The sequence below is a fragment of the Micropterus salmoides genome, unplaced genomic scaffold, assembly GCF_014851395.1.
Source record: "Micropterus salmoides isolate LMB-PRFRI ecotype aquatic unplaced genomic scaffold, ASM1485139v1 Ms_hic_scaffold_12, whole genome shotgun sequence".
NCBI lineage: Eukaryota > Metazoa > Chordata > Actinopteri > Centrarchiformes > Centrarchidae > Micropterus > Micropterus salmoides.
Genome location: NW_024040263.1, coordinates 10,175,218 through 10,197,056, shown reverse-complemented (window position 1 = coordinate 10,197,056; position 21,839 = coordinate 10,175,218). Strand labels below are relative to the sequence as shown.

General features: G+C 39.8%; 1 long non-coding RNA gene across 1 annotated transcript; it reads left to right on the top strand.

The window, feature by feature from the left end:
* The first annotated feature begins 8 nt into the window (after positions 1 to 8).
* On the top strand, positions 9 to 21,244 carry LOC119898940. The gene is made up of 2 exons (XR_005443661.1): positions 9 to 132; positions 19,645 to 21,244. It is a non-coding gene; the product is annotated as an uncharacterized LOC119898940 (long non-coding RNA).
* Positions 21,245 to 21,839: the final 595 nt, after the last annotated feature.

The window sequence follows — 21,839 nt, the reverse complement described above, 5'->3', positions numbered from 1 at the left end:
CCTCCTCGATCCTGCTGCGCTGCGAGATGATGGAAACCAACTCTTCCAGACAAAATGGGACAGAATCCCGACAAAATCAAATTTTTCTGTTCTTCCTCGATTTTTTATTAGAAAACGCAGCTGCACGTGTAGGTATGTACGATTCTGCAACTACTTTTGAGGCTTAAAGTTCAACATTGACCCTGGAAACAGACGCTGACTTTACAGTTTCACCTATGGTGCATTTATTTATATTTATCACCTCTGCAGCTTTCACTCCCATCTCAAGATCTTCATCAAGAGATGGAGTTTGCACAGTTAAACTGTAGGCTAGACGTTCACATTTACATTTTATTTGCTAAACTTTAATCAGACATCTACAAGAAATCCCTAAAGTGCTCCCAAAGTAGTGGGAATTTGAGTATCAAAAGTTTCAAGGCGATTGTTAGCATACTCCCATCAGCTGATCAAGATCATGTGATATGATTAAAAGCCCCAGAACAGCTACTAAGTAGACCCTGAGGTGAGATAGTTTTGTCAACTGTAACCGATTTGTTTGTAAAGTCAATGAAGTGTGACAGCTAACTGTAAGGGGGATCAGTAATGGATAAACAGGCAAAAGGGCAAAAGGACAAACAGCACTCCTCATGGCTGGATTAAAAGAAGACTGAACTGCTGGGCTCATATAAGGCCACTAACCGTTCAGACCGCAAACAGCACTGATTAAAAAGAAAAAAACGAATAAAAAAACAAAGTGCAAGAGCTTGCATCGATGTGTTTTGTTGTGCTGGTGTTGATATTGACCCACTGTTCTTGTTTCTATGTTGTTTTTTTAAAATCTTTTAGTATCTGTAGGCTATTATTAGTGTGCATTGTCCCTGCTCAATAAACCTGAAATAAAATAAATCAATAAATGGTAGATGGTACTGGTGATGAAATATGACCAAGGAAGGTCAGTTTAAGTAGTACATCTGTGAGGTTTATCAGACTCAAAAACAGTTTATTAGGACCCCCAAGGGGTCATGCAGGAGAAAAGAATGCTGAATTGATGAATTGAGTTGATTCATTAAAACACAGCACTGTTTAGGGGACACTTTTGTTAAATCTAAAAGAAAAATTCAATTTCATTTTTTAAAACATCTGGTGTCACAAAGTCAGAAGCCTTATGGTTGGGTGACCCATGTCCATTCAAAATCCCATAAGCCCCTGGTCATGTCAGCTGTGCATTAGTAGTGCATATTCACAAACAAACTTTAATTTAAATGAGTAAAAAACTGTTTTCACATTTAAAGCTTGGAGCTTTTGGGCCCCTGGAGTTTTGGGACTTTGGGGCTAGTTGGCTGGCTTGCCTGGTTGGTAATCCAGATTCGGTGTCTGCTCTAAATTATACCAACAGCAAAAAAGGTCATCTGTGACTAACTGATACAAACAACCCAAAAAATTTGGGTCAGTTTTTGCTGAGCGGCCTAAAATAGATTTTTAGCGGTGCCATCATGACAGCTGTGTTGTGTTGACAGAGTTGTGAACCAAATGTATCATCTCAATAGAGACCTTTCACAAAATGATTGGAATGCCTTTCTGTCTCCACGGAGGAAGAGACAGCAGCTACTGTGTGTAAATCAGTGGTTGCTGCAATTGTTAATGTCTAATACATATGTGAGTTAGAGTTTTATGTGTCTTAATAATGTAAACTGTCAACAAGTCATACTGAAACTGCAGTGTCACGCTTCTCCATTGTTTAACCTGCTCAACCACCACCGTGAATTTCCGGTAATTACACACGGCCATGAAGGAGGAGAGACAGCCACACAAACACTGCGTGCAAGGCCTCTGTAAGGAATGTGACCTATAATTGATCAGTTAATGGAATGTGTGTTGTGTGAGGTGAGGATGGATAGACCGGTTGTTTTTCATAGATGGAATAATGGCTGCCTCTGTATCAAAATAAAATACATCACGTTTGCCATCAGGTTGAGTGTTAGGGAGAGTCTGGGCTTGGAATGAGGAAGTTTAGTCTTGAGAAGTGATTCATGGCAACATTTTACTTTATAATTAAACAGGATTAGAAAATTGGTTCAGGATAAATTTGAGACAAATATTTCAGTACCCTGCTTTATTTAAACCTAAGTAAATGCAAGCACTGGCCTGCAGGTGTAGCTATCCTGTATGCACTCAGCGTCAGCTGCTCCTGCTGTTAAGGGTCAGGCCATTTATCATCTTATTTTTGTCATTACAGAGTGCACTGAGACAAAATGTACTGCAAGCTGACAAAGTCTTCAGCCTGTGTAGGTTATTGCACACAACAAGTTTTATGTTAGCGTGTATGATTTGTTTTAAGATGTTGATTATTCAGCATGGTTGCGGGCAGCTGAGTAGTTCCTGATTTCATTCTTTGTATGAATAATGTCGAGCGATGTCTCATTCACTGTGACACACAAATTAAAACAGAAAATGTAAGGTGATAATTCACCCATCATTCAAACGCTTAATTCTTTAGTGTAATCAGGTCAATAAAATATAAAGCTGAAAATAAATAATTTGAAAACAAAACAGGTTTCAGCAAACACTGTAGTGCATTGACACACACACACACACACACACACACACACACACACACACACACAAAAAGCATCTCTTGGAAAAGTCAGAGAAGCCCACCTTAAGGTGTAGAAGCAACTATCTAGTGTTGACAACAGATGTTAATCAGTGGTGGAAGCAGCAATTAACATCCTTTACTTGAGTAAAAGTAGTCGGTTCTGCATTCAAAATTAAAAAAGTTATCAAACCAGAATTTTTTTACAATTTAATTTAGTTGTCATGCAGCAGAATGGCCTCTGTCAGAGTAATGTTATTAAATATTATCTTATTGAATTATTCTTACTGATGCATTACTGTATGAACAGCATGTTAATGTTGTAACTGGTCAATGTGGAGCTACTTTCAAGTACTCTACACATTTTTGTATATGCTGGCTAGTTCATACTATATACGTGTAAGTTGTACTTTTACAAGATGGTCATATGTTTTAAATGAGTTTTATCCGCAGAGTAATTATAGCTGTCAATAAATGTAGAGGTCTTTTTTCTCTGGAATGTGTAAAGTAGCATAAAATGGAAATGCTTATGTAAGTGAGTGTGTGGGAGAGCAATGCAATGATGCAAATTATTATTGATCATCACATGACTTCCCAACTCATCATCAGCGTGTTGACTCCATGTAACAGTAATTGCTATTGTAGTTGCAGCTGCATGAGTCTTTGGTCATACAATCTTTGGTTACATCGCAAGTCAGCATTAACGAAGTGTGTGTGTGTGTCAATAGTCCTAATTCTCAGTTTATCTGTGTATATGTGAGCAGACCTGTGTGGAATGTGTGTGTTCGTCTCAGGGTTCACAGCCTGTATAGCATTGGAGGTTGAGTGTGGGTGGAGGTGTGTTGGTCTGGAAGTCCCCTGGGTGCGCACGCATGTGTGTCTCTGTCTGCTTGTATGAATGTGTGTGTTTGGTGTGAGAAAAAAGTGCACTGTGAATGATTACAGACTTTATGGCTTGTGTCTTTTATGTTCTGTTTAAAGTATGGAAGAATAAACAGATAACATTTTTTTACATAGTGTAAAAAAAAAAACGGGGACTTTGTAAGGGACAATTAAAGCTTGCTTTTAATAACAACCAAGGCCATCATCAAACATGTCTTAGACAGTGGTTTTTCTTTGTAGGGCTTGACTTCATGACATCAGTGCATTTGGAACGCTCTTTTGGTCAGGAAAATACTTTAGGAAGAAAGTCCTCCTCTTTATTGCTAAATTTAGCAGCTTAGTTTGGAGAAAAGCGGTCAATAGTGATGTGGGCATCATTGTAATCTGTCAGTTATAGTTTTTCTCACAGAACCTCTGAGCCCTCTTGGTATTTTGATTTTACAGCCTCTGGCTTCTGAGGATTAATGAATGCAAACGTTTACTCTGATTTGGTACTTCAGTTTTTTTTGTTTGTTTTATTTCTTATCATTCACATTTCGCTCCTCACCGAACCATGCTCTGCATACTAACATGGCTGCGCAATCCAAACCACTGTCCTCGACAGCCGAGGAGGGGAATACCTATGCTCTGATTCCCGGCGAATGAAATCACCTCCTGCTGACTGTTCATTTGAAATCCCCCTTTTATTACTCGTTGTAAATGGTGTTGGTGTCTGCGCTTTTGATTGTTGAAAGCTGACTGTGCTGATGAATTTAACAGTTAGCACTTCAGGGATTTACACAAATATAGTTATCGTTGTAATGGCACTCAATCTAGACTTGGACCTAAGTTTAAAATGCCTGTAACATGCCATTTTTTCTTTCTAGTTCTGTTTACTCTCTCTCTGTCATTTCCACATCAAAGAGTGGGCTTGTGCATACAGAAGAAAATGCCATTTTTGTAAAGCACAGTTGGTAGCTCGAGTCAAATAGTACAATATAAGCTGAAATGTTATATTTCAGCCTCTTCCGAGTAGCCTTATGTAAACAGTTAATTTAACAAATATATGTGAAGTATGCCTGTAAGTGTCACCTTGGTTTTGCCTCCACCCAGTGGTATCAGCAGACACAATGGCTCACTTTGGGGCTCACTCAATGGGGCTCACTTTCTATAAGCCATGCAAAGGCACACATCTATTGATAGCTTCTCGTTGCTGCTAAGCAATTCTACACAATATGTGGTATTTCACCGTGCTGTGATGAGTAGAGGCTCTGCCCTACTTACGCACTTTTTTTTTATTGCATCTGCCTGATGTTATTTGTTTCTTAACCTGCTCTGGCACTTCCCAGAGAATTAAAATGATTTAGACAAACTGGTTTTAGACCTGTGGTGTGGTGATCTTCACGCCGGGGTTATATTGCACAAAAGTTCAATGACGTTCTCTGTTGTGGTTCAGTTTGACTCATGTATCCTGATATGACCTTAGACACTGATCTAGCCCCTCCTCCACTATTTGCACCGCTCATTACATCAAAGGCACATCACAAACCATGACTTAGGTTAAACACACACGAAAAAGTATAATGTATTGCTGATAAAGCCTTTGTTATGTTGGTATTTTTTTTGCTTTGAAGTCCTCTTGTCAGAACACATTCCATCAGCGGAGGGATAACAGCCAGAAAGAGGGAGGGTTTAGTTTTATACTTGAGGTTACTTTTTAATACCAGCATAATTGATCCATTCATTCAGTCATAATATGCAGTTAGTCTTAAATTCTTTCGTCTTTACAAAGGTTACAAAGCTGTGCTGCAATTCTCATTCATCTATTAGTTGTAGTAGGATGGAAACAGTTCATCTCAGAGGAAGTGGCCTCATACGCGTAGATCAGGGAATGCTTTGTCTCACTTTTCTGAGGCCAGTTTGACCTTGGCATGGCTTTTTGAACAAAAAGTGTACTTCTGATTTTAAAATTTTTGGCAAACGTGCGACATTTCTGCTAGATACTGGATCAGAGAGGGCTCATACTAAATATAGTTTTATGTAAAAGACAAAGGAATTTACAAACAGAAGCAATCTCCCAATAACAATCAGCATATATGATATTGAAAGGCCCTCGTGGCAAATCAGTCTCTAACTGGACTTTGGCTCATTCCGTGAAAATATCCAAATATTTTATCTGGTTATGTACCCGCACTGTGATATTTGGTGTTTGTGACGCATTACATTTTAATTTAGACTGTTACAATCTAAATAGGAGAGTCATCCCATGCAAGACAATTTAGAGAAACACTCCAATACTTAAATAAAATCAGTGTATGATCAGTGTAAATGACAGTGACACATTTAATATTCACTGGAGGTTTGTGCGATTATTGTTACGTTTTAATATACATTTTCCAGCTTCTATTGAGGTGTTCATTTAGGCACCAAATGTCAAGCACGGTGGAAAGGTCATTTGGCCTCTTGGGTGAATGCTGAATCATACTCTGTAGCTGAAACGGTTTCACTGTTCTGTAAACATCTTCCATTTAACATGTTCTCACTCATTTGGTGTAAGGCGATGGCGTGACTTCTTAATGTCACCGATGGTTGGCTGGAAATGTGTTTTCACTTCTAACAAAAATAAGCCTGTTATTATCGTGTTCGCTAAAGCTGAGAGCTTTTAGTGGTGTCTTTTGAAATGGCTTCTGGTCTTGTTCTTCTTAAACATAAAAAATGTATTGACAGATTTTTACATATATTAATTCATAGTCTTTGACACCTATATGTGTGGCAAGCCCAGTAAATCCTGGTTGAGCAGGACACTGTGTATAGTAGCTGCTGAGTGTAATGTGTGTGCCACCCTTGGTCTCATTGCATCGCATGCACACACGCGCACACACACACACACACACGCACGCAGGGGTACACACACGCACGCACGCACACACACACACACACACACACACACAATATCAGTAAGTTGTTTGTGAGTGTGTCAGAGGCATATAAGGCCACAGATTTTCTAGGACTTTGCTGCAGATGGGGCGCAGTGGGTGGAGGGAGGGAGGTATCTGAGGGCACTCAGCTTTTGCTTCCTGCCGTTTGCTTGTTGTGCCAGTCACATGCACATAGAGCAGCCACCGCCCACATATGTATGACTGTCTCGAGCCACTGGGCCACCTCAATAGTAATGCTGCAATAGACAGACATTGAAAGAATGAGACTGCAAAATGGGAAAGAATTCAGAGAGCTAACATATAGTTTTTACAACAGTTGACCTATAGGTTGCTCTAACAAGCAGTCTATTGTGCATTGACACAGAATGTCTGCCGGTGGTCAGAGTCAGGGCACACGCTTATATTGAGCGGATTTTAGTTCCTTTATTCTCTCTGGAGATATTAAAACATGCTGTATAGTCAGTTTACAGTTGTTTATTTTTCAAGAATGTGAACATTTTTACAGTGATGAAACAACAGCCTGGGCAATAAAGGCATCATTTGAGTAATTGATGGTTGGATAATGATTAACAAGGATGTGACATCATTCCTCCTTGTTATGACAATGATTACTGGCAGCACCTTAAGATTAACTTACACAAACAAAATATAAAATGTTTATACCCGAGTGGGAGCACTTAGAGTATTTTCCGTATTTTGTCAATATACTGGATGTATAAAAGGCAAGGCAAGGCAAGTTTATTTGTATAGCACATTTTAACAACAAGGTAATTAAAAGTGCTTTACATAAAACATAAAAGCAACAGAGAAATATGTAAAAGTTTAAAAGCAACATAAAATATAATAAAAGTTACAGTGTTACAATCAGGGTTAAAAGAGTTAAATGGAAAATAAAAACAGACTGAGGGGTTGAGCAAATAATTGAGTTACAATTATTTTGAAAAGAGAATAAACAGAGAAGTACACTTAATCCACTCTCTCTAGCTGGTCTGTACTCGGGTCCACAGCAATCTTTGGGTCCACTGAAACTCCAAAAACCCTCGGACACTACAGAGAACACAGGACATGTCTGTCATCAGGCCACTTTGATCCAGTTATTCTCTAGACCCACCTGCGTGTTTACAGGTGGACAGAGGTTCCTGCAAATCACTCGGGCGCGAGATTCAGAGTGTTCTTCTTTTGTATTTTATTTGTGATAATACAACAAGCCTGAATGATTTTTCACAGGGCGTCTAGTTGTTTCAGAGTTGTCAGGTAGTGGCCTTGCTTAAGCAATGCAATCGGGTTGTTAAGCAGGATAACCTCACAGAGAGGTCAGTAAAGGAAAAAAAGCAATGAGAGACTGAGCACAACATTTGTCTCACTTATCATGAAGCCTTGATGTCATTGTTTCATACATTTTCTAGCTCACTGTTCTTCAGTAAGACTTCTTTATAATATTCAATTCAGTAAGACTTTATTATAACTGACTTGATTTTTTAAACCTATATTCAACACAGCAAAGTTGAAAACCTAGTTTTCCTAATCTATGCCGCCAGTTCTCCACATTGAACGCCTTTAATGTGACAATAGATGGAATAAGCGTTTTCTTCCACAGTCCCACGGATGTAAAACTATATTGAGGGTTTTCAGTATGCTGTTATATCAGATCAACTCTTCCCTTCAATAAGTTCCAGCTTGAGCTAGTCATGTCCGCTCTCAGAGCTGTGTGGGTGGCCAAAATGCTTTCACGTTTGACTTTAACATCACTGGAGGATTTGTTAAAAATTCTTAAGGTCCATTTTTTCATGAAATCAAGTTTTGGGAGGAATATGATTCAGCATTTTGTAGTAGCCGTGTTTTCTGGCAGCATTTGTACTCCCACCTCTTATTAGAGATAAATTAACACCCAGTGTATTTTTGTATTTACAGAACAGAGTTTGGAGAGACAATATGCAGCTCTTATTCAGCAGAAGTGTTTGCTCTGTACTGAGGGTGTGGTCAGTTGTCCTGCTGTTTTTCTTGCCATCAGAATAAGGGACTCTGCTCTTAGACTTAGACTGATTGTGAAGTTGGTGAGGTAAATATTAAAGTTTCCATTTTACTCTCTGTGAATGATGTCCACATTAAACCATTTTCCTCTGAGAAATCCATTTGTGCTCACACTGCTGTGTACTGACTTCCTGTGTGTTTACCATTGGTTGAGGGGGCGCGGGGGCGTTTACTGAATGGATGTGAGACGATTACTCAGCGGAGATACTGTGTGGTCTGATCCAGACAGACCTATCGTTCTAAAAAACGTTATTGGACGCAGAGGGAGTGTGGACAAGAGATTTATAAAGATGCTGACATACACCGAAAATAAACATTTTCCACTCACCCAAACATTGCTTAAAACATTTAACTCCAAACTCAGTACGCTGATAAAAGCCACAAGGCAGAGGCCGAAAGCTCAGGAAGAAATAATTTGAGAGTTTTACAGAATTATTTGTCAAATATTTCACTGAAAATGTGTTTTTAATGCTAAAAATAATAATAATAATAGTAGTAGTTCTGTCTTTTTCTTCTTCTTTACCTTTATTACTATTTTATAAGAAGTAGACGAGTGATAGAAGTAGTGGGTGGTAGTAGTCCTGATCTTGTTCCTGTTAAGTTTTTGGCCTACAAGATGAACAGAAAGAGAAACCTACCAGTCAGCACAGAATAACATCACATGATAAACCAATGCTGAGTCCAATAATTAAAGGTACTTTGACTCATAAGTTTCATGCCATGGTGACAGCTCATATCTTTACTGACTGACCTTTGTTTTTGGAAAAGCATTTTGATTAGCGTAGAATGCCCTTACAACAGCCATTACGTTGTAAATCATTATGTTCATTATTATCTTTATTATGATTATTATTTTACCATCAGCAAAGCTTATCTTGACTTTTGTAAATGCATTTTTACTGTATTTGTTGAGTTTGATCACGTCACCACCAGGGGGCAGAATTGGATTTAAATGAAACCAGGCCATCCGATTGATTTGTAGAAAGAGCACATTATGGTATACTCACAGTTCTGTTGGAAGTATAGGTGTGGTTATGAACTAATTATAATGTGTTAAATAGACGGACTGGGGATTTTAATCATAAAAAATAATCTGCAGCTGAATATATTTGTGAGACAAGTAACACTGACAAATAGCACTTGGAGCATAAAGGTTTGCCACACTTAATATAATCCTATAATCCAAAGCCTTAAAAAAAAACTATAATTGAACATGATATCTGACGGTAACATTTTTATCTCTCAGCACCGCTTCTTCACTCATTTAGTTTTAGTGAATAATGCAGTTATTGCCTACAAAAATTAGCAATTGCCAGTACCCAGTGGACAAAAGAAACGTTATTGGGAGTTATTGGGGCCAAATGTTAGATGTTGAAGTCAGCAGAGAGGAGATAGAGGCTGCGGCCGTGCGGTTTGAGCTGCTCTCAGACAGATAATGTGTGTAGTCACCCGCCCTTTGCCTCCCCCCCTCTGCCTCCCACATCAACACCATCCCTCCGGGCAATATGAGACGTCTGGGAGAGCAGAGGGGTGAAACTGGAGAGATGGCGCAGTCACTGGCCCATGTAATAGAACGATAGAGGAGTGTGCCGGTGAGTACACACACACACACACACACACACACACACACACACACACACACATTTGTAAGTTACATGTGAATATGCTGAGCGGTAGGAGTGTTTAGACAGCAGTCCAGCATTCATTTTGGAAGTGGTTCTGTCTTTAAGTTCTTACAGTGCTTTGTTCTTTGCCAGAAATGATTAAATTTTAGGGTTTAAATGTAATAAAATAAGCTTTCAAGAAGTGTATAAAATAAAGTGTATAAAGTGCTTGAAACAATGCAGATTTGATTTATTTAATCTTGAAATGATAGTGAAAAATCGCAATTTCTCAGAGCCAGAAATTGGTTGTTTTGTCAACCAACAGTCCACAACCTGAAGATATTCAATTTATAACCATGTAAATGAGAGAAAACAAACAAACCCTCACATTTTAGAAGCTGGAACCAGGAAATATTTCTCGACAAGTGAACTCACCAAATAATCACTTATCCAAATTGCTGGCATTTGAATAATCCCCACTGCACACAAATTCTATAGTCAGTTAGCAAATAACATTATCATTGCTGAAGTGGGAAAAAGTAAGAAAACACTATCGGAATTTAGTTAAATTAGTACACTATACCAAAAATTAATGCTTAGATAAATTGTGTTTAAACTACACTTTGCACTACTTTTTGTCTGAACAAACTGTGTAACATTAGCTCTGTAACGTCTGTGTTCTGTATCAGATAGTTGAAATTAAGCTATTTCTGAGGGAGTGTATAAGGTGTGGTAGAACTGTATTTGGATACAGATACAATAGAAAGGCTCAAACTAAATTTGCCATCTTTACCTTTATAAAACACTTTTTAATTAAAAATGTAATTAAAATCTGTTGAGTATTATTTTGTTTACCTCAGCATGAAACAAACATAATTTTACTCATAGTCTTTATCGAAATAATAACTTCTGTGAACATACGTCTGTAGTTTTGCAGGCAGACTGCTTAAAGCTGCACAACCATGTAAATGCAGGGAGGGAATAGATCCCTGCCCCGAGGATGGTAATTTCTCTGTCTTAGTACTATTAGCCCAGCAGCTTTAGCCGCTTCCTGTCATGTGCTCTGGCTGTCTCCAAGTGGTCTGGACTGAACACCTGTTGTCACTAAGCAGGTTAAGACGTCTCAGATCTGTCATTATGAACTTGAGCATTACTATAGAAAACACAAGCATGAACGCAGGCAGATGGACATACAGTACAAAGGCACTGACTGCCTGTCTGTTGCCTTTATGTGTCCCTGCCTGTCTGCCTAACAACCCAATGAAAATAAGTGTTCACCACTTTCCATCAGCTCATCCAAACTATTTACCAGGATCTTATTTTTTTAAATTGACAAAAATCTATTCTAAAATATTTTAAGTCAGGTGGCTGACAGTGCAACATTCATGTGACGAAAATCAAAACAAATGCCTCATTGTCTGGCAGCGCATGTGACAGCAACACTGCGCACTGTTTGAGAAGCAAACAATCACAGGAGAGATTCCACTTGCAGATGGTGAAGAATATGTCATAAATCATTGTTAACTTCTAATTTGATCCCCATTCATTCCACAACTGTCCACCTGATGGGGAGGATTTCTAAATACAACCCTACACCACTAGATGGCACTGTGCCGTCAGCGATTTCCTCCTCTCAGAGCACACTGACCTTATTCCCTATCTATCTAATTACACATTAGACCTGTAATATGCCATTCCACATCCATGGGTCTCAGATGAATGGTTTCCCCCTCCCTTCCTCTTCTCATCTCTCTCTCCTCCTATCCTTTCCTTTTTTCCTCCCCCCTCTTCACACTGTTCCGGCCAGCTTCCCTCAATTACTGTCAGGGGCAGGCCACAACATCGGGGGAGGCTCTGCATGTGGACTGGAGGGTGGGGAGGTAGGGGAGGGAAAGAGGAGGGGTGTATGGATGTGATGAGAGGAAGAGACAGTTGCTGACATACCAGCGCACGATATATGTTTACAGGTGTGTTTGCATGTGTGTGGGCATGCGTGGCTGTTTCCTTGTCTGTGGGTTTGTGTGCTTGTGTGATATGCCCATGGGGCAATTGCTTGCCACACACCATGGCTGTTGTAGCAACGACACTGTGACGACAACAGTTTGACATTTGTGAAGGATAAATATATTCCACTTAGAATGAAGCTATTACCTTCTACTAGTTGTTGTGAAAATAAAAAAAAGCTATAAAAAAAATATGACACCATCTGCAATGACGGTGGACATTAGATTATATGTTCAGCCATATTCCCTTTGCTGCATTCAGTGTTAAAATCAGGTGGACCACCATTAGTTTAATGTGCTTTTTCTCATACCATGTACTATGCAGTAAACAGATGAATACTTAGTTATACATACGGTTTTAACACAACGTATCGTGCAAAGTTTTTTACACCTTACTCATATGTTTCATTATGATTTCTTTCATAATTTATTTGCTTTTGGCATACAATTTGCATTTACATTTGTCTTCTTAAACACAGTTTTCAGACTGACAGATGTTAAAGTATCTTGACATTATATTGTATGATACATTGTGACGCTTTGCAATTTTATTACAGACTATTTAGAAAGGCAGATCTTTGAAAGGTAGATCTCAAATAAATGTCAGCATCATGAGATATAAAACATAGATTTTAGACCTCCAATAAATAATAATTATATAGTAAATCTGTCTTTTCACTATTATAAAGGATGCAGAAATGCCTAAAAATACTCAGCTGTGGCATTTATTCCTTTTTTGGTAGACAGGAAGACAGGAAATCAAACCAGTGATTTTGACATTACATAGTACCCAAGAACACTTTCCCACCAAAATGCCTCTATCTATCCATTGTATCCATAGTAGATTTATTAGTTTAATTATTTATTTATGTATCTTTTTTGGCATAATGTAGTGATGTGTATTTTGGGTAACATGTCTAAATGTATGTCTGTAAACTCTGAGCCAGTCCATCGCAGGGCCACACATAGACAACCACTCACACCTAAGGACAATTTTGGAGACACCAATTAACCTAGCGTGCATGTCTAGGTGGGAGGAAGTCAGAGCACCTGGAAAGAACCCACAGAGACACGGGGAGAACATGCAACAGAACAGAAAGGCCGGGGCAACCGTGGTTTGAACCCACGACCTTCTTGCTGTGAGGTGACAGTGCTAACCACTGCACCACTGTGCCACCCCCCAGCATTCACCCATTTAGTTTAATTAGTCTCAGTAGTTTAAATCTGAGCCTGAATTTGGAGACAGTGTTAATGCTGATATACTAATTAAAAGCTTATTATTTAATGTCAGCATCAAAGTCACCAAATCTTCCATTTCTCTCTTTGTATTTGTTTTTTCCCCACCACTTGGTTTGTTGGCAGTTGCCTCTGTCACTACAGTGGCAAGAAATTTAATATAAGATGTACGATGAGATGTATGGACACGTAAATTGGACCCGAGAATCAAATAGTTTTTGTTGTAACAAAAGAGGGAGTTTTTTAAAAAAAGTTTAAAAAAATAAATTTTACTTTACATTGAATTCGTATAAGTTTTATTCTTGTCTGGATACCAACTCCTGAGACATTTACCTTTGCCCAAGATCATTCCTGTGTTTGTGTTTGTCCTGTGTTTGTAAACGCCTCTTGAAGGTCTACAGGTCAGGTTGAAATAATTCTCCCATTCCCTAGTTATCTTCATTATAAACTCAGGCAGGCTTGCTTCATTAAGAAGCCTGTTCATGCCTCGTGCCCCTGCAAAATACTTCATACATAAAATCCCTAATTTCCTGTCTGGGTGAGTGTAATTAATTGAATCATTTGACACTGAAGAGAGATATGTATCATTCAGTTGGGGGTGTCGTCACTCTGCAAGGCTGTGGCCACAGATGTTACAGTGTATCTACAGTACGGCGTGGGATTTTGACTCTATTTGTTTTTGTGTTTTTTAGGGAATTCACCAGGCCTAACATCTGTCATTTGTAAAGTGGATTGTGTTAAATGTTAGAAGACAATAGATTCAAGTCAAGTCACTTTTATTTGTATAGCCCAATATCACAAATCAATCAATCTGTGCAGCATATATGACCACACATTATTCATTCCAAATACTTACTCTTTGCCTGAAAGTTTATAACTTATTACACTGTTACACACCGTTTCTCCATATTGAAATTCCGTTACTGCTAATTTTAATTATTCTGTACCTGCGGCACCTATTCCACTTGTCCCTAGTCCTGGGAGAGGAATCTCTCCTTTGTGTCTCTTCCAGAGGATTCTCCCATTTAATTTTAGCTATGGCGGCATGTAGATCTGTTAGTCCACCCATTTGGAGGATTAAGCCTATTATCTTTGGTGATTCCCTGATTTTTCTAGTCGTGCCACTATGAGCTTCACATTTGTGGTATTATATCTCGCCATTGGATTCATGGAAATCTATCGAATAGTTGTTGCTAAGGATGAATTGTATTAATTTTAGTGATCCCATGGTTTTTTATCAAGCGCCATCATCATGTTGAAATTTCAGTTTGTCTAATACATTTGGTTTGTGACCAAATATTTGCAAAACATATGGCTTTCACATCAGCCTCAGTTACATGTTGTGTTTATAATTAGCAAATGTTTACATAATAAACTTAGCATTATACTTGCTAAACATCAGCTTGTTAACATTGTGAGAATGTTAGCAAAGCTCAAAGCACCACCTCACAGAGCCACTAGCATGGCTGGAGACTCAACTGCACATGCAGCCATAGTCCAGGCAATAATCATATGCACAGCATTAACCACCACAACCAGGCAAAGCTGCTGCAGCTGTGCACACAGCCAGTGGCTATAATTAGCATTAATTGCTAATATAAAGTGTTATGCCATCTTTCCTTTTTATAGTATTTTTATATTAGCGTGTCCCTAAACTGGCAGTGTATTATAACTGGACCAACACTCTTAATTGTTCCAAATCTTAATGTGAAATAATGCAAAAGCTATTATGAGGGAACGTAAAAGTATTTCAGAAAAAGCAGGGCAAACCTGACCCAACATAGCAGGTGCCCAAGACATACCACTTTGCACTTCTTGCTGAACTTGCCCTAATTTTGCTCCCTGTTAAAGAGAACTTTCCAGATTGAGTTTCTACGTACAGATGGTGTCTTATGTGGCTCAGCTTGTATATGACTCTGAGAAAAGTTATTGCTGTAGGCACAAATTGATTTGACCTGAAAAATGAGTTTACTTTGCTAAGGTATACAGAGGGACAGTCTAATAGTAGCTAATGTGACTAGCAGGCTCGGTGATGTTGGACTAACATTGTAATCCTGAGGGACAGTCGAGAGAAACTGTGAACGGTAAGCCTCATTTGAAGCTCACTAACTAACGAGCGTAGTGTGCCGGATGCCTGCAGCTGTTTTTCCATGTTGCTTTCTGTGGAAATGTTGTTATAACCTAACTACAGCGCAGTGGTTAGTGTACAGCATATTCTTCTCCACACCTGCTCTGTGTGTGTGCGTTGCTGCTGTATGTAAATTGACTTGATAGCCCTGAAGGTGACAATAGAGCTAACGTTATGTATGAAAAAGACACGGTCAAACTACAAAAATGAGTTTGCTTGGCAATGTTGTTGACTAGCACCCAGCAGCTAGCTTGCTCTGACCATAAAGCTGCTGTTAGCGGCTCGCTGTGCAGTGAGGTGACAGACACAGACACTCTTACTATGCTATATGCCAACAAATTACTTAATTGATGAATAAGGCGATAATACTGCATACCGCGGTGTTGAGCCCCAACATACTACCGGGGGGAGAGTTACTTCACCGCGACAGCCCTAGTATCAGTGTTGATGTGTACTCCGCAATAGACTTTAGGAAGTCTTTGATTGTACCTTCTGAAAGGTTTACTTGTTCTGGTAATGTAAGAGCTGGGCAGAGTGAGGAAGCAAAGTGAGCTGCTAAGTAGCACCACAGTCCGTCAGCCACTAAGCTGCTCCATCAGAGCAGCTGGGGGTTAAGTGCCTTGCAGGAAGACAAAATGATGGCACTGTAGTTGCAGACACTTTCTCATTTTCATCACCCTGCCCAGATTTTGCCAACTAGTCCAGGTACTAAAACTGGTGAGAAATTGGGTACGAGCTCATTTGTCTTCAAGCTTTTGCGCTGCCGGCATATCAAGGCTTCAGTTACCCTTGTGCAAATACAGTGTGACCGCAAACATGAGACCTCTTCATTAAGTCATAATCATGCACAGTGAGAAATGTGAAAAAAGACATTTTTCTCCTGCAGCTCAGATAGAGAAGCATATTTGGTGATGATTTTATTGTAACAATGTAACCTTTTGCTGTCAATGATGATGGTATAAATATTATTTTTTAATAATACTTTTTTCATTTTAACATCATGTAATGGCAGCTTTTTTGGACAAACTAGCTCTAGTTTGCTTCTTTCGAATTTACTGAAAATCATTCCTGTGTTCTCAACAATTACCTGAGCCCGTCTAAACCGCTGTTGCTGCAAAAAAGGGATTCTTAGGGCTAAAGGGGGAGGGGGTGAAAGGGTGAAGATTGGGGTGAATCTGTGGTGCATTGTGGGTGCACATTAATTGAATGGGCTCGGGTCCTGAATCCCTAATTAGGGACAATGGATGTGACATGGGCAGCGCAGAAGCAGAGAGCTCTTCTGAGAGGTAAGTGGGGAGTTGAAGGACAGCCACGGGAAAGTACCTCACACACTGCTCTCATACGGCGTCCTCCAAAAGCCTTAAGAGACTATTGTGCAAGTGTACCAGCGCGCACACACACACACACACACACACACACACACACACAAATGAAATGAGGTGGGGTAGAGTAGAGGGTAGAAGAGAGATGGCGCTCCAGCAGCCTCTTCTCGTCTCTTCCTTCTTCCAGCTCATTGACTAATGTCATAGGGAGAGACTGAGTGGGGTGGGGACGGACTGACGTGAGAGTGCAACCCACGTCAAGAGCAGAAAATAAACACCTTGGTAAGCCCATCAGGCTGTGGTGGTGTGTTTATGTGTGTGAATGTTTGCAGATGTACATACACAGCATGAAGTTGTTCTGTGTTAATGCGAGTGTCACATTCTGCTGTTGTCAAATAAGAGTCTTTGTGCCATATTGCAGCTTAACGACTTCACTTGGAAATACGTCTTTGTGACGGACTAACAAAACAGTGTGCCAAGAGAGTGTTAAAAGTTAAATGTTGGTTCAATTACATTTAAATCACCAATTTCAACCCATTTTTATTCTACTGGACATTGTAATTGTTTAAGAAGTTCAATTGCAACACGATTAAAGTCACATTAATCAGAATTTCTGTGTTTGGTGCCCCCGAGTGGTAATATCAAAGACGATACTGTGGCCGAAAGCAACTGTCAAGATTGTCTCCTTTCTCTACAAACAAAAACATATGCCTTCAGATTAATTTGGAAATTCATAGGCCTCAAGTATAAAATGGTATTATGATTGAAATCCTTCTTAAGCTGAAACGGTTGCTCAGGCTTGGTGTATACTTGATGCCAGGAGTAAACAGATACCTAGGTACTATGTCATAGGTTTTCGATTTATATGAGAGAATCAGATTTCAGCTGATGATAACATTACCGAAACACTAGATGGATGTATCCTACATAATCAGCACCTATTGTGCTTTAATTATATTGCCCTGTGCTTTCATTCTCTTATCAACTTTGTATTATTGAGCACCAGTGGTCTACCCATGTACTTACAGAGTATTGTTGTTTTATTTACTCTGATGGAGAACAGTGCTCGCGGTCAGCAGAAGGTTTGCAGTGGAAATACTTCGCTAGATGTATGTTATTGAAAAAGAGACAATAAATGCAACTTTTTAAAACTTGCAGTCTCCACTATCAACATTCTCCACTGCAATTTGAGAAAACACTTCAATTCAGTCCTCCACATGGTCTCTCTGTAGTCGGTGTAGCCCCACCATGTATTAGCTAGTGATTTTTAAGTGCCCTTAGTCAAGTTAATGCTATATATCAGGTGTGCTTCATAGTAAATTACAGTTAATAAAACAACTGTACGCAACTTTTTTTGTCGTATCTTTAAAAATAAAATGTAAGCATGGAAACTGTGATTTTGTTCAATCATTAGAGGGATACTCTATATGTTACAAGTCTGTTGACAGGTTTTGAGGAGTACTACTGCATACGTGGAATAAATTGTACAAACCTTTTTTGTCTGATAAATTATCTTAAAGGTTCAGTGTATAAGCTTTAGTGGCATCTAGTGGTGTGGGTTGTGAATTGCAACCAGCGGCTCACGGTGCATTCACATTCTCCTTGGATGGTCCCATTTCCCGAGTTGTGAAGTCGTTCTTCCGACTTCAGTGTATGTTCATGTGCTCTTAAGTTGGAATGTGGAATCAACATGGGTGCTGCTACAAAGATGTGGTGGATTAACATTATAAGAGCATATACAACACGCAGACATCTAGTTCACTCTGCATGGACAGCAAACTAACCGTTGTTATTGCATGTTTGCAATATATGTATGTGCAATATGTGATTTTGCATAAATCAAAGTTCTGTATACTTCTTTATGTACCATACACTCTTTTTGGAATAAAGATTTAAGAAGGAAATAAAGATTCTGATTATTTTGACACCACATGAATGCACCATCACCGCTCACCCCTCTTGTTCTAAATAATACCTGTGCTCCTTCCTTTGTCCAAATTTCTCTTCTTTTCTTACTTCTCATAACATGACAACTTCTACTACTACTACTAACGTTACTTGTTCTTGTTCTTGTTCTTTGTATGTATTTAAAGTAATGACAAATCGTGCTCTGTTGCACGGTTTGTCCATTTCGGCTACTGTAGAAACATGGCGGCGCAACATGGCAACGTCCAGAGGATCAGTGGTGTATGTAGATAGAAATGGAAATTGCAATGTGGGTAATGTAGGCACCAGGTTTTGACAAGGAAGAAGAATGTATAGAATAAATGCATTTTGATCCTTTTTTAACTGCCATCTTCTGACAATATCATAGAAGTACAATACTAAATATTTTATTCTATTTTTTAATATTAAGTTTTGATTCTGTGCCTGCGCCACAGAGACAATGAAGTGAGCACGGTCCAAAGTGCTGTGTGAAAAAAAAAGGCATAGTGGCATAGATGTTGGCTTAGCATGAAGGTGAAACAGCTTTCATGTTTCAACTAACACACTTAAAAGAGGCAGATTAAGCTGAGCTTATTCATTTTAATCAACATGAAAAAAAATTAACAAACAAGTCGCTCCATTCTCCTTATGGCTTCTTTATGGCATCAAGAAGATGTACCAGATATACTTCCAGACATTTATATGATTAGAAAGAAATAATATGAACCCAGGCTACTGGGGAAAATCAAGTTACGTTGAGCAATGTGAACACCTTAACTGAACTTATAACTTTTTTGTTATGTGCATGAGATGTGCGAGTGTAAAGTGTGGAGTATTTAGACTATGTCTAAGTTAACAATGTCCGCTGTGTGTTGTAACGTATGTGAGACATGACAGGATTAACAAACCACTGGGGAAAATCAAACGTTGGCCAGAACCAATTCATCTTTCCCAGCAGCTAGTGTATGTGTGTTTAGCCCGATCAATCAATACTGTCTCCAATACTGTCTGCTGTCCTCCAGGTGTGGTGTAGCAAAATGGCTGTAGAACAGCAGCGGCAGTGTCCTACAGCGAGACGCAGCTGGATCTTCCAGGCCAGTGGTGTCAGCCAACCAGCCAGCTCTGTCCTCCCTCCCCTCCCTCCTACAAGCCTCATTATGAGAGGGAGAAAGCTCAAGGATACCCTCTCCTCCCCCAACTCCCACTGCACCATGGCCGTGGAGAGAGAGAGAGGTGGGAAAAAAAACGAGTCAGGTGCTAAATGTGAACGTGGATTAGTTTCTATGCCAACGGCGGGAGGACGCACTCACGCAACCAGCCAGCCAGGGTCCCTGCAAGACACTTGTTTTTGTCCCTCTTGTTTTCTCTCCTCGCCTGCCCTCCCCTCCTCTTCCCTCCCCTCTCCTCTCCGTGCTCTCTCTATCAGTAGGGGAGATAAGACTGGGCCCTGTGCCTGGTATTAAACCTTATCTCTCCAGCTGGGGCTAAGGCCTGCTGGATTTGGCTACACGGGCGCTCCAGTTCAACTCAAACATGCCTTGTTTTAATGGCCACCCATTAGCGTCACTTGCCACCAGGAGGCTTGACGTGATCTAAAATGGTCTGTTGAGTTTTTAGTTTCCATCCTGTGCAGGTTGTGGCTGGTTACCAAGTCTTAAAATGTGTATAACCTTTCTCTGAACTTTTATATGCAAACAGATAAATATTTTAATTGATGTACAAGACTTTTCCCCATGCTGTTCACGCTGCCTTTCCATTGGAACTACAGCCAACATTTTCTTTGTGTGATATTTCCTCCTGATGCTGCTGCCCCTCTCTCTATAAGGGCTGAGAGAGATGGAGAGACGCTGGGTGGGAGGGAGGGAGGTAGGTTGGGTGGGGAGCGATAGACAGGAAAGAGGAGAGAGACAGACAAGCGAGAGAGAGACAGGGGCAAAGAAAGCTAGGGGAGAAATCAGGAGAAGGAGACAGAGGAGAGGAGATGGGAGGGGAGGGGAGGAAGGTGCACACACATACACTCAGGCAGGCAGGCAGAAAAGCAAGCAGGAAAGGGTTAAGGTGAAAACAATAACAAGGGGAGCGGGGAGCGTGCGTCTGTGTGCGCCTCCCTGGAAGTGTCAGGCTCTCTGTTCATTGACAGTGTCGTGCACCCGCCGCCCCGAGAGCGCCGGCAGCCTCACAAAGACAGACAGCTCGAATTAATCCCACGGGGGGAGTGCGTGACAGTTTGGCAGAGCGGAGAATTGAAAGGGAGGAGGATGCCGAGAATGGGGAAGGCGCGAGCATTTGTCAAATCATAATTAAATGATGAATCACTATTCCGTTATTAACGATATGCCCACCCGAACCTTCCTTGTAACAAAAAAAAGAAAGAAAAAAAAGATGGAAATGGAGAAATGAACGACCATCGGCACTGTGGCCACTGAAAAATAGAGGATTTATTGCTGGCTGCTCTTACTTTACAGGGTTGTGGTTACACACAAAGTACTAGTTTGTTGTTAAAGGTTTGCAGTCTTTTCTATACACAAAATCATGACAGTTTGAAAACATATAATTAGAGCAAATATCTTTAAAATGTCTTTGAAATCATCATCAACAAACACAGTGATTAGATATAAGAAACATATAAGAAAAAAAATCATATCTTTGCAGCTTTACAGCATTACTTTGTCAAAGCAAAGTATTTTGCGGTGTGGCAACAAGACTGATGTCTAAAATCTCTTGTTTAAATAGAATTGTGCCTCCTTACACAGTGTGGACTTATTTTTCCAGTTAGCTGATATTTCTAACTGGAATTGTGCGGGGCACAGGGAGTGCAGGGCTGTGTCCAGTGTCTATGCATGAAATTAGTGGAATGAAGACTTTTTTGCTATAGTATGTAAGTGTTCTCATTATATGTAAGCAAAGTCTTTCATAAAGTGTTTTGAACAGTGTAGCCTAAGTTTTCTTTAAGATGCATAGAATAGTGTTGACTAATGGTATTGGAACAAAGTGTCCTGGGTTTGTCTAACTGTATAAACAAGGTAACAAAACAATAAACAGGATATCCAAACTTATGAATTTGAATCTTGTTATTTAATTAGAACATTTTGTTGTAACACGCCACACAAAATAAAACCCCTCCCCTCTCCCCTAACTCTACAACCCTTACCAAACAAAGAAGAGTTGAATCTCACTCAATTGTGCCTCCAGGGTCCCTTACAGTCAAGATGGCGGC